The sequence below is a fragment of the Cygnus olor genome, chromosome 10 (assembly GCF_009769625.2).
Source record: "Cygnus olor isolate bCygOlo1 chromosome 10, bCygOlo1.pri.v2, whole genome shotgun sequence".
Classification (NCBI taxonomy): domain Eukaryota; kingdom Metazoa; phylum Chordata; class Aves; order Anseriformes; family Anatidae; genus Cygnus; species Cygnus olor.
This window is the reverse complement of record NC_049178.1, coordinates 5,633,559-5,645,566: the sequence shown is the minus strand read 5'-3', so window position 1 is coordinate 5,645,566 and position 12,008 is coordinate 5,633,559. Positions and strand designations below refer to the sequence as shown.

At 36.8% G+C, this 12,008-nt stretch overlaps 1 protein-coding gene across 17 annotated transcripts in view; it reads left to right on the top strand.

Annotated features, from left to right (window-relative positions):
- Positions 1 to 12,008, top strand: part of ATP2B2 (ATPase plasma membrane Ca2+ transporting 2) — a 417,587-nt gene that overhangs the window by 148,195 nt on the left and 257,384 nt on the right. For all 17 annotated transcript variants that reach the window (XR_005822948.1, XM_040568574.1, XM_040568590.1 and 14 more), the window contains exon 3: positions 763 to 867. The gene's annotated coding sequence lies outside the window, so the exon portion shown is untranslated. The remainder of the gene's footprint in view (positions 1 to 762; positions 868 to 12,008) is intronic.

The window sequence follows — 12,008 nt, the reverse complement described above, 5'->3', positions numbered from 1 at the left end:
ACAAACAGCCCGCTGCCACTGGGGCCCCTCAGCTCTCAGCATGCAGACCGCCTGCCATCCTCTGCAGCCCCTCTCCGGTATGAGCCCATACAGCACAAATAAAACATTGCTCTGCATTTGCAACTCTTCCTGCCCCTCTCTGATATGAGGCAGAGCAGCAGATAGCAAAGCTATCATGACAAACACTGTCTTTTTTGCTGTGAGCCTTTTCATTCTTACCTGTCTCTTGGCTTTCAGCTTCCCCTTCCCACTTTCAGCCCTTCATCCTCATCCTCCTGGTTAATGTTCTGCATTTGTCCCGTAAATGGTGAATATTAATAATGTTGAGTAGCTATTCCAGAGCAGCTACACAACTTGAAGTGCTGAAGGTTTAGACTTGTCATCTTCAGTGTGCAAGCTATTTTTAAAGATGATGGAAATTACAACCAGTTGAGAATCGCCTGTCTGCACTAAAAGTACTGTTTATTTATATATATATGCAAGAGGCCAGAGTTTTACTAAAGCTACAGCACTGATAAATGGATAAGGGTGAAAAACTCTGGGAGCTGAGGCTCATCATTCCAAGCTGTTAATGTAGATCGTTGGTCAAAGAACTTTTTAATCACGTTATTTTACTGCATTATGTCTGTAACTATTTATGACACTGGCTGTTTGCTCTCAGTTTTGTGGGGTATCCTTTAGATCAATCCTCTTGTTTGTTCTATTAATTTGTTTAATTCTCTGGGGTTTGTCAAGTCTAATTATCTCTTTTCTTTCTTCCAGTTTTGAAATCAAGATTGATTAACCAACTCAAAAAGACCCAGCTGGTTATGTGACTTGGAACCCTGTTTGTGAAGCACTCGTTCATTTTTACAAGACGACAGTACTGTATGTTGTTTTTCTTTCTCCCAAAATTCAAGTTCAGCTGTTGTAATGTAATAGAAATCCTAGACAATAGAAATACAAAATTCCGGAGGAATTCAACTCATATTGGTAAATAAGATCTTGATATTCATTTCAGTGACACCAGATTAGAAATACAAGTGTTTTATTTGCCTTACCATATTACTAATCCTAGTTTTTTTCCACATAACAATGCTGCTTACGGTTTCACATCATCTAAGGAGAGCTTCCCATATTCTGAAAGATCAGTCTGCTTTCTCTTTACATTGCATTGCATAAAGTATGGGATTAGTGACTGTGACAAATGTGTTTGAGCACTCGACTGCATTGAAAACGGATTATGTAATGGCCAATACTGAACCACCATGCAGGAAACATGAAGCAAATGCAGAGAGAGATTGCAGTGTCACTTGATGACATCTACACCAAGGTAGCTCCAGTGGAGCTATTGTTTCTCTCCCAGCACTCCAAGATTTTGGACTAAATAATGCTTCCTCTCTACTTAATTTATTTTCCCACTGTTAAAAATCTGTTCTTTATAAAAATGCACCTTATTTTTTAATTGCAAAAGAAAATTGCACAGATGAAGTATCAGCCTTATAGTCTTAACCTCAAGCGTTGGAAAGTATAAATGAAAGTTCCAGCAGTAACATTACACGGCTTAACACTTTTTTAACTTAAGAACTCTATTGCATAAACAAAAACCTTATAAGAGTAGGGGAATGTTAAATACAGGTTTGTTACAATGCACGTCATCATATTACATGTGGTATGAATCCTACCTTTTTCTTTTCCAGTTCCATGAAACTGTTATGCCTTAACAGTGACTTTTCATTTCTGTAATTAGTTTTCTTTGTTAAATTTTGGAAACACTACCTTTACATTATGCTTCACTAAGACTAGCAGGAATTCAAGCCACTCTGTCAGGTACAGAGCAGCACCAAGTTATTTCAAGCATTACTTTAGTTATAACCGCATGAGAAGTCAGGCAGCTTGGATTGGATGAGCTTTATAAACATGTTAAATTGAAGTTGCACAGTTTGCTCTGAATGTATGAAAATTCTATTATTTTCTGAATGAAATGAAAAAGCATGTATTTCTTCTTCTTTTTTTTCTGTTGAATAATAAGTAGTTCAAATGTGTTGTAAGTGGTGATACAGTAAATGTATAATCCGCTGTTCCATTTAATACCTCTCTTGTTACTAAAGACTCATTAACCAAGAAGGGAAAATAAGGTATAATGTTCAAACTATTATAGAAAAAGGGGAAATAGCACTCACTATCTACTAAATTAAGTTTAGTCTTATGAAATAGTAGAATCAGTAAAGAAAAATTAATAAGTATTTACTCTGAAATAGACTTTTATGCAGTGAAGTATAGGGTTACTTCTAATTTTGATGATTACAAGGAGATGTCTGGGCAAATTTGCTTTATGACTGCAATAAATATATTGCAAGACTGCCCTGTGGTTTGAGGTATCATTTTCCTAGGACGCTGCTTCTTCTGAGGGATGTGCAGAAGTAAGCAGACTTAAAGATTGATCTGAAAAACACGAATAACAACTGCACAGAAAAAAAAAAGGTGGAGGGGGTTTACATTTTCTGTAAGTAATTAAGGAAGCTTTCCATAGTATATAGCTTACATTCTGTATAGGTGCTACAAAGAACACTGTAAGAGTTAGCTTTAGATAGATTACCTATCTGCTTTTATATTGTATATCAAAAAAATGAAGTAACTTGTATGATAAAGTTTATAAAAAGCACTATGTTATACAGAAAGGCTCTTGCACAACTTTAATGTATTCAAAACAGGATGTGATGTTTGTACGGATAGAAATATTCAAGGATTTATGCTTTTGTCTCTAATAATTTCCAAATGAATTTCCACTAGAGCAATAGCATATGTATTGTTCTCACATACATGTAAATATTAATTGATAGGATCTTTAACTGAAACTAAATCAGAATGAAAATATGGTCATAATGACTGTGGCAATTGTAACATTAATGCTGAGAACACTGCACTAACTTCAGTACTTTTTACTGACATCATTCCTTTTTGACTGCAGTAGTTTGTCACTATTGCTTTAATGAAGGATTTTAATGGGTGCTGTAGGCTGTGCAGACCAAATAGTGTGCTTGTCTTTCAAAATCCTAGAGATCAAAGCTACACATTTTTCAAAAACTCTCTTAAAACAAATCATCTGCAACACTTGTCTGTCAGATGTTTAAACATCTGTAAGAGACAAAAAGCTAAGATGGACTAGGCAGGGAGCTTTCTTAGCCATTCAGATATTTAAAAGTAAATAAATAAATTCCCACACAGAACTTTTTCCTGCTATTCACCCCCCCCCCCCCCCCCCCCCCCCCCCCCGGCCCAAGGAGTAAGATCATCAAAATACCATCGTTTTGCCCATTCCTTAGTGTTTTATGCAATAGTCTTCATTTATGTTGTGGAAGGCAAGCTGCCATGCACAATCACACAACTTAGTGTGCCTGTAAAATGAAACAAACAAACAAAAAACCAACAAAAACTCCTAAAGAATGCTTTGTCTTTAGCCTCTCAAATACCCTTTTTGAGAGATGCAATGGGCTTATGGTCTAACTCTACCCAGATTTCACTGTTGTTTAACCTGCCTCAGAACTGGAACTGAGGTTGCATTTACATAAGATGTTTGTTTCCATTGATGAACATCAGTACATGGTACTGTTCTGGTTGTGCTAGGTGTTAATACAAGCTTCAGATAACACTAAACAGGACGTAATGCTGATTTTTTTGTGGGTGTCTGGTGAGGCCACAAGTTCACAAGGATTATTTCTTCCTTACAAAAGTCACAGAGGTAATTGCAACTGTTGTCCTCTCCCAAAGGTATTCCTTTATGAAATCATACATGATTTTGCTTGGTGGTTCTTGTCGTCTATCTAAGTCATTAAGGGAAATACTTCAGGCTGCTATGTTATTTCTATACTTAGTAGAAATTGAATGCCCGTCATAATTGAGAATGATGAAGCTGAAGAAATGGCTTCATCTTCAGCACCAAATACAGCCATGCCTGCATTTCGCTGTCAGGTCTGTGCACGCAGGCACTAGCGAAGCCACTGAAACTCTCTTGGCTTTTCAAGTAATTATTGTGACCTTTTGCTTTTGTAACTTATTCTATGTTGGAGGAAAAGAGCTGTAAGAGCGAAGACTAGTAGTCTCACTTTATTGTATTTCTTCAGCACAGCTAAGATGGGCACAAATTGTACGCCAACTCATCCCTAATGATCATATCTATGTCAACAAAGTTGATTTCATAGGCTTGATGTCAGATAGTCCTGTCCACCGGTTTCTGTATTACTTTTTCTGGGACCATGTCCTGTGTTTTGAAGGGGAAGAGGAGTCTGTTCTGTTTCCTTTCACTTGTTAGAGGCTGGTATGGCGTTATTCATTCAGAAGAGTTATGCAGAAGTAGAGTGCTCCTGTGCCTACCAGTACCTGTGCAGTTATCTCTTTTTTTGTACAACTAAATGAAAAATAAAAATATCCATGCATGTCTTTGAACTCTCCCTCCTTTGAAAATCTGACCTCCCCTAATTAAATAACCTTTTCCTACTATGTAAAGTCAATGACATTTTATAATCATACAACTTGTACTTAGTTTCAAATTTGTCATTTTGAGAGGTCTGTAGAGGTAATATTAAAAAATAACTATATTCAGTGAGAGGATAACAGTAGACAATATCTAACTCTTGCTTAGGACTTCTCGCCAGTCAGTCCTGAACTGGTACGGGTTATGTCACATCTGTTTTGCAGGTAATGGAAATGGTGACCCTGAGAGATTATGTGGCGTGTCTGCGCTATGCTATTTCCATCTCTTCTGTGCTGGCTGTGTGACTGAACATCACAGTAAAATATCTCTCTAGAGCAATACAAACAGCTCCCTAAAGTAATGATATTTTAATGTAATAAAGTTAAGGAAAATTTTTAGTTGAAACAAAAATTTTGATGTGTTCCTGCTGCATTTCTTACGTCTGTACAGTGCTTGGAATTCTGCATGTTGTATGTGCTGTTCAAATCATTTGGTGCTTTACATTTTTTTTCTTGGTAGGCTCTTCATGCTACAGATTTTGTAGGTCTGTTACTGGCTTTCTACTGACTTATATCTGTTCCTAGCTCACAGAGCCCAGGTTAATGCCTTTTTACTGGTTTCCCTTCAAATACAGAACATTCAGATGTGTAATTCTTTAATATGACACCACAGAGGGTTGAGTACAATTCACATGCTAATATATAGAAACTAAATCTCACATAGGAGATGTGTTCTCGTTTGTCTTCATTCACTGTATTTCAGAGGCTATGTGCCAAACCTTGCTTGACAAATACAGCATACTACATTTACCCCTTAATTCAGAGGGTAAATGCCTTTTTAAAGGTAAAAATCCTTCATCCTTGCTTAATTCTTTTGATCCTATGGAAGAGCAAAGGTTTTCATTTATGACCCCACCTGTGCCTACTTTGCTGATTACTCCACTTCTTACTGATTCCTGTGTTAAATTTCCCTTTTTCAGGGAGAAACTGCAAAGTGAATACATCCAGCAGAGACAGGACTTTTAGATTTTTTTTTTTTTTTTTTTCTCCTGCCCCAGCTGAAGAAGTCACCTCAGTGGCTGTGGTACTCTTCCCTCTCTTTCAGTTTGCCCTGTAAGTTTAGCTCCTAGTTGAGACCAGGCTTAGCTCTTTAAACAAAACAACAGTTCCTTTTTTTTTTTTTTTTTTTTTTTTAAGGCATACATTTTGCTAGTGCATCTCATTTATCTGCTTTAAATTTTTAGTCTGCATTTTGCCTGCATGGCCTTTAGAGTTCCATTCACTTGACTGAATTGTGCACTCTTACAAGAGCAAAGTAGAAAAATTCTCCATTTGCTTTCAGTTTGATGATCTAATCATCGTCTATTGAATTCCTATCCATTTTTCCCCTGGAGAGTTCATCTAAGCCAGTAATATTAATACCTTTCTTGAATGGTTCTTTGGCACTTGCCAGTTTTGCAGGGTTGTGTAATCCATCGCACTTCCTACATCTTTCCTCAGGCTGGTGAGTCATTTAGGAAAGCAGGGGAAATGGGAGGAGAGTTTGTGTCCGACCCGCAATTCCCCCTTGCTGGCCACCCTCCCCTGGTCATCCTGGCCACGCTGTTGGCCTGTGCAGGGCCTGGCCTTGGTCTTCTCTTTGGACTCCTCATTTCTTTGCACCTTGTGTGTCTCTTCAGTGTCTTGAAATGCAGGTTTTGTACTGGCTTCTTAATCGCGATCCTTGTCATCCCCTCTTTGGATGGACTGAGTGACTTATTCTTAGGCCTCATGTTAGATTTCTCATTAATCTCTCCCTGCAGATGTCGGTGCTTCAACACCGAGTGAAGTGATGCTTTGCTTTTTATGTATGCAAGCAACACATGGTCTGCAACCAGCTACTTAAGCTCACAAAATATTTAAGAATATGTTTGAATGCAAGGTCTTACAGAAAATGCAAATTTATTACTTACTGCTTTTCACTTGATTCTCATGATAGATTTCTGGAGAGTGCTCCGAGGAGGGTTTTTTTGGTGCTATCACTACTTTTCCTTCATGCTTATGCTAATTTTCTTTCTTTGCTTGAGCCCCATAACACTTGTTATCGGTAGCTACAATTTCCTGCCACCTGTGGTGGAATATATTTCTTCATTATGAGCTTTTTGCTGCTTTCTCAAGTTTTATTTTTGATTAGCTGCTATGGAATTTCTACATATCATTTGCTTGTCCTGCAAAGCTTAATCATCTGATAGCTGGGAAAATTGCTGCCTCTGGTTGATTTTACTTCGGCCCAAATCACTTGGTGCCTGTTCCTGGTACCAGTACTGAACTGGTATGAAGTTCAGCAAAGAAAATGTGGAGGAAAACTCTTTTTTGTGTTTTGTATTTTTTTTTCCCTTGAAATGAAAGAGCGCTGAAAATGCTGAGGCCCAGTTCAAAGCAATTTAACTGAACGGAGGTGGAATTCAGAATAGATCACAGCTTTTTATTCTGAGTTTGATAAATGTTTTCTTAATGTTGTTTGCAGAACTTCTGTATTTTAGAACCTTATATATATATATTGTGTGTGTGTGTATTTTTTCTTTTGTGGGAGGGGAGTGGGGGGAGAGGATGTTAGCAGAGGTTTACCACTGTGAATCCTCCTGCCCAGATCAGAAGAGGACCATGAATTACACCCACTATTGGATTTATAAATGCAAATATGTCTTGCTGTTGCCCATTAAATGGACATTTCCATCCCTGATTTAAAAAAGGAAAAAACAAACCAACAACTTTTTATCACAAGAACAGCTGTCCAACCACCTCATCTATATCAGGTAGTTCCTCCTCTCTATCACTATCATCTAAAACAAGGATTAAGGCCAAGGAAATATTAGAGGCAGTGATTAAAAAAAACATATGTGTATATGAGAGGCACTTGTAAATCATACTGGATTTCTAGCGTCAAAAGAGGGACTTGGCAATAGCAGATCTGTAGCTTCAGAGCTGTAGGAGGAAAGAGAAAAAATGGTTTTGACTCTATGCTGAATTCTGCTGGAGCAGCTGGTGCGAGCTTCATACTGGAGGTGAACTGATACCCACAGGTAAAGCTGCTGCTCTCTGGCATGCGTGCCTGGTTAAAAAAAAAAAAAGAGCCAAGAATAACTTTCTATTTATTCTTTATTGATATTTTTATCCTTACTCTTTCTAACCAAACCTAGCCTCTAGGCTATAAATTGCAACTTAAGGGAGATAAGTCCATATAAGTCTTTATAAACTGTTTCTGTTAGGTATTCATGAAATAGCCCACTGAAAAGGTTGTAAGAATGACCTCAATGAGTTCCTCCTGCCCCCACTCCTCCACTTATGTTTTTGGTGCCAAACCTTGATGCCAAGGAATTCTTCCTCTCTCCATCATCCCCCAGGTCCCCAGAGAAATAGCACGCAGCCTTGCTGGAGTAGTATGATTCACCACTGTAAATGTCTCTGTCAGTCTTACTTGAGAAACTGCACTGAAATGGAAATGAAATCTGTGCCCAGCGGGCATAGACATAACTTTCAGCAACTAAACTCTTTCTTCTTTTTCCTTCCTTGTTTCTTTAAGAGTGCATGCTTTTCTACATGCCAGTGTGCTTTATGGATGAGATGAAATGAAAAAAAAAAGCATATGCTTTGCAAGGTGTCAAGATTAAGGGTGATGCTGAACTGTTTTTGTTTTTCTCATAAGCTTTTCTCTAAATCCCATGAGGTAGCATTCCTGAAAATAAGCAAATAGTTATATACGGTTTCTGATGAGGGTCAATAGCAGATCCTTTCTTTGTGGAAGGAGTTTTAGTAACAAGGGAACTTCTTGTTTCTGTAACCACTTTGTGAGAGACTTTCTGGGTCAGAAGTTGCATCTGAAGCAGAGTTCCTAATGGTCATGAGTGAGTTGTCTGCATTCATTAGAGAACCACTGGGTGTTGAAGAGAGACTTGATAGAGCTTGGTTGGTGGATTTTGCAGGTTAGTGGGATTGCCTTTTGAGAACAGATAAGAGTAGCTAGAGACTCCTGAAAATCCTGGTAAATGAGCAGTTAAGCCAGACAAAGAGCATCTGCCGGACAAAGGCATCTATACCATGTCCAGGTAAATGGGTTGGGGAGACCCTTGCAATGAATTGTTGCTTGATACAACTGTGGAAGAAAAAGGGGTTAGAAAAAAAAAAAAGGATGATGCAATCAAATATAAGAGCCATCATGATAGTTTTAGTGGGTATTTTAGAAAAGAATTAAGGCATGGCAAATTGGGATTTACAAAGACTGAAGTGAAAGAGATTGCAATAGTTAAGACATGAGATTATTAAGGATCAGAGAATTTTCTATTATGGTTTTGTGGAATTTGAATTAATTTTGAGAAAACATGCACCAGTACAAAGAAAAGTTAAGGAAAAGGGGAAAGGAGGAGAGAGAAGAAAGCCCTGCAAGCCTGAAAAATCATTTTATTGCAATCTGTATGTGAAAGAAGAATGAGAAAAATAGAAAATCCTCTGAAATAATCATAATCATTTAAAATATTGAGAATGTAAAGCAAATGTTAAGCCCTCCCTTTAATGCTTTTATACGTGTGAATACACATGGGAGTTTGTGTGCCTGTTTGTATATATACTATTGTAGTTCATCACCAGCCGAGGTCTAGTAAGGTTTAAAACTTGCTTAAGAAAAGCTTCGGTTGTTTTCCATCTGGAGTCTCATTTTAATCCTTTGATTTTGCTGCAGAAGTCCTGACCTTTGTGATGGTGCTTCATTTTTTTCATAAACTTTGTATGCCACAAGGCTTTTATTAATTCTGTAGTCAAATTTGAGTAAAATAGGTAATGTTCATACTACAAATTTAAACAAACAAGCAAACATAATCTAGATTACTTTTTATCTTTGCGTTCCTACGCTGCATTATATTTACAATTGCTGTCTCTTGTTATAAGGCATTTTCAAAGTTTTTGCACTGGCAGTTCAATCCTCATCTTTTACAAGAAGTTGGAAACTGGTATGAATGATTCATTTTAAACTGCTATTTTAGTGGTGCACGCATCGTCTTATATACAATTTTACATAAAACGGATGGGGAAATGCTAGTTTATATACCTCCTCCACCTATCTATTTAAATGAAAATGCATAAAACTTGAACAGGGGAGTCATTTGGATGTATTTGGAAAGAACATACTTAAAAAATACAGTAGGGAAAAACAAGGAGAGAGCTCAGGAGCCGTGAATGGTGATCAGCTGACTGCAAAACGGAGGAAATTCCATGGGCAGTCTCAAAACTCACCCTTGGCTTTAAGCCCCAGATGTTTGCTGTGCCTGAAGACAAAATAATCCAAGCCAGCTAAAATAGAATTAAAAAATGCAGCAAGGCAAAAGATAAGATCTACATATGTTCACACACTTTTTTTTTTCCTTTTCCTTTTCCTTTTTTTTTTTTTTTTTTTTTTTTTTTACTTGTTTGGAAAGATGGAGATGAAAGGTAGAGGACAGATTCTTCATTAGTGCTCATGGAGTAGAGCTATATGGGGGTGAGATTTCTGGGAAAAGACAATCAGAAAAGTTCAACTTCTTATAAAGTGTGACTTTTTAAGAAAATCTACATCTTGCATTGGTTTATAGTCCTTTTTATTAATGTGGGTAATGGCTTGAGTTTGCTACTAGTCTGTTATGCGTTGTGTAAAAATTCAACATCACAAGGAAAAGAAAGTACCATAATGATAATGTGACAGGTATTTCTAAAATACATAAGCACAGTCCTAAAACTAGAATGCGTTTATCCTTGTGTATAATTAAAATAAAGTAGTATATTGAAAAAAGTTTGGTATAGCTTTGAATGAACAGTGGTTGAATTTAATTAAACTTTATGACAGTGGATTTTGTTCCTCATTGATTGCTGAGAAGTAATCCAAATTTCTCAATGCAGAAAGAAGTAATGTACAAAAAATATTATTTCAATTATCCGGTTTTTTAACTTTTTCACTCAAACTATGAAGGAATATAGTTTTAAGGGTTCAGTGTAATCTCTCTACAACCCTGTTTTTTTGTTTGGTTGTAGGCTGTAGATACAAATCAGGCAAAAGTCCTGATGAAATAAATGAAGTATACGCATTTGCACAGTTTGACCAGTCAGTTACGACTATTTATTTTTTTGTGAGCAGATGGTAGTTCCAAGTCTGTGCAGAAATATTGTCATAAGTATTTCCTTTAGTACTCTTTCTGTTCTAATTCTTTTCACAGCTCTCCTTCTTTCAGGACATGTTTGCTGTTGGAAATATGTGTTCTGACAAAATATTTAAAGGTGAACAAAGAGAGAGGGAGCTCAGAGAAAGGAATAACTCTTTTTCTTCTTAGTGTGAAAGTGACTGGTATACTCGGTGTGCTCCTGTGTTTTGAATGATGATATATATAAAGAGCCTAAATGGATGAAAATTTGGATTTATAAAAAAATGTTTCCTTATCTTTCCTGCACTATTTCCTGTTATAATATTGGTATATTTTTATATCTGGATTTAAACTGCCATTAAAAAAATGCCCAATAGACCATCTTAAGAAAGGTAAATCCTCTGTTTACTTGGGGCGGTATGTGAAAGGAAGCTGCATTGCAGGTAGAATTGGAGACACCATGGTGAATGGTGGGAGAGAGTAGCCTAATTTGCAAAGGCTGGTCTTTCAGTTACGATTTAAGGTGAACAGGTATTCAAGTTTCAAGAGGAACTGGTCTCAAGGATGATCAGCTTTGTTGTTGTGCCTGTCTCCAGTTTGTGTTTATCACCTGCCCATAGATAGGCAATATTTTGCCTTAAGATAGATTTTTCTTACAATAATGCTTTATTGAAATGAAGGAAGTATTACCAGTAATTTTATAAGGCCAGCCGAATGGTGTTCTAATTCACTGTTGTAGTTCACAATATTTATGTAATTTCATTAAACATCCATACCTCTTAATTCCTCATTAAACTGAGGATAGCTACTAAAAGCAACTTAGTTTGGAGAAAAAGGATTTCTGTCAGGAGATCCCAATGATTCTCTCCGTGTCTTAAGAATAGTTACTGGAAATATTCTGCTATTTTTCTGCCTCTAATTTATAAATAAATTTATAACGTCCTGCTGTAAACTAGAGTGTAGATCGTTTGGTCCCATGAATTTTGATAGATAAGACAGAACTGACCACAATACTACTTGCAGACTTGGAGTAACTCTGAAATTCAGGAGTTAACAGCTCTTTCCAATACATCTTCAAAATTTCATTTTTGTGATATTTTTGACTATTTTTAAAGTAGTCCTTTAATTCATATTCAAAAATAAAAGAAGGTTCTCCTGGAATAAATTCTTAATATATGCAAACTGTTTTACAGGGAAAACTCGTGTTACAAAAAGACATATCTTTTACTGCAACTGATTTGAAAGAGCAGGAGGTTAAAAATCTTCTAACATGTTTTTGAAATCTGCATGTCAGCACAGAGCATTTCAGAAGGGCTGCTGGGACTCTGTGAAAGTCACATTTCTCTTTTGATTTCAATTTTGTACCTAGAAAGGATTAGAATATATTAATTTGAGTTGATGGTCAAATGGAAA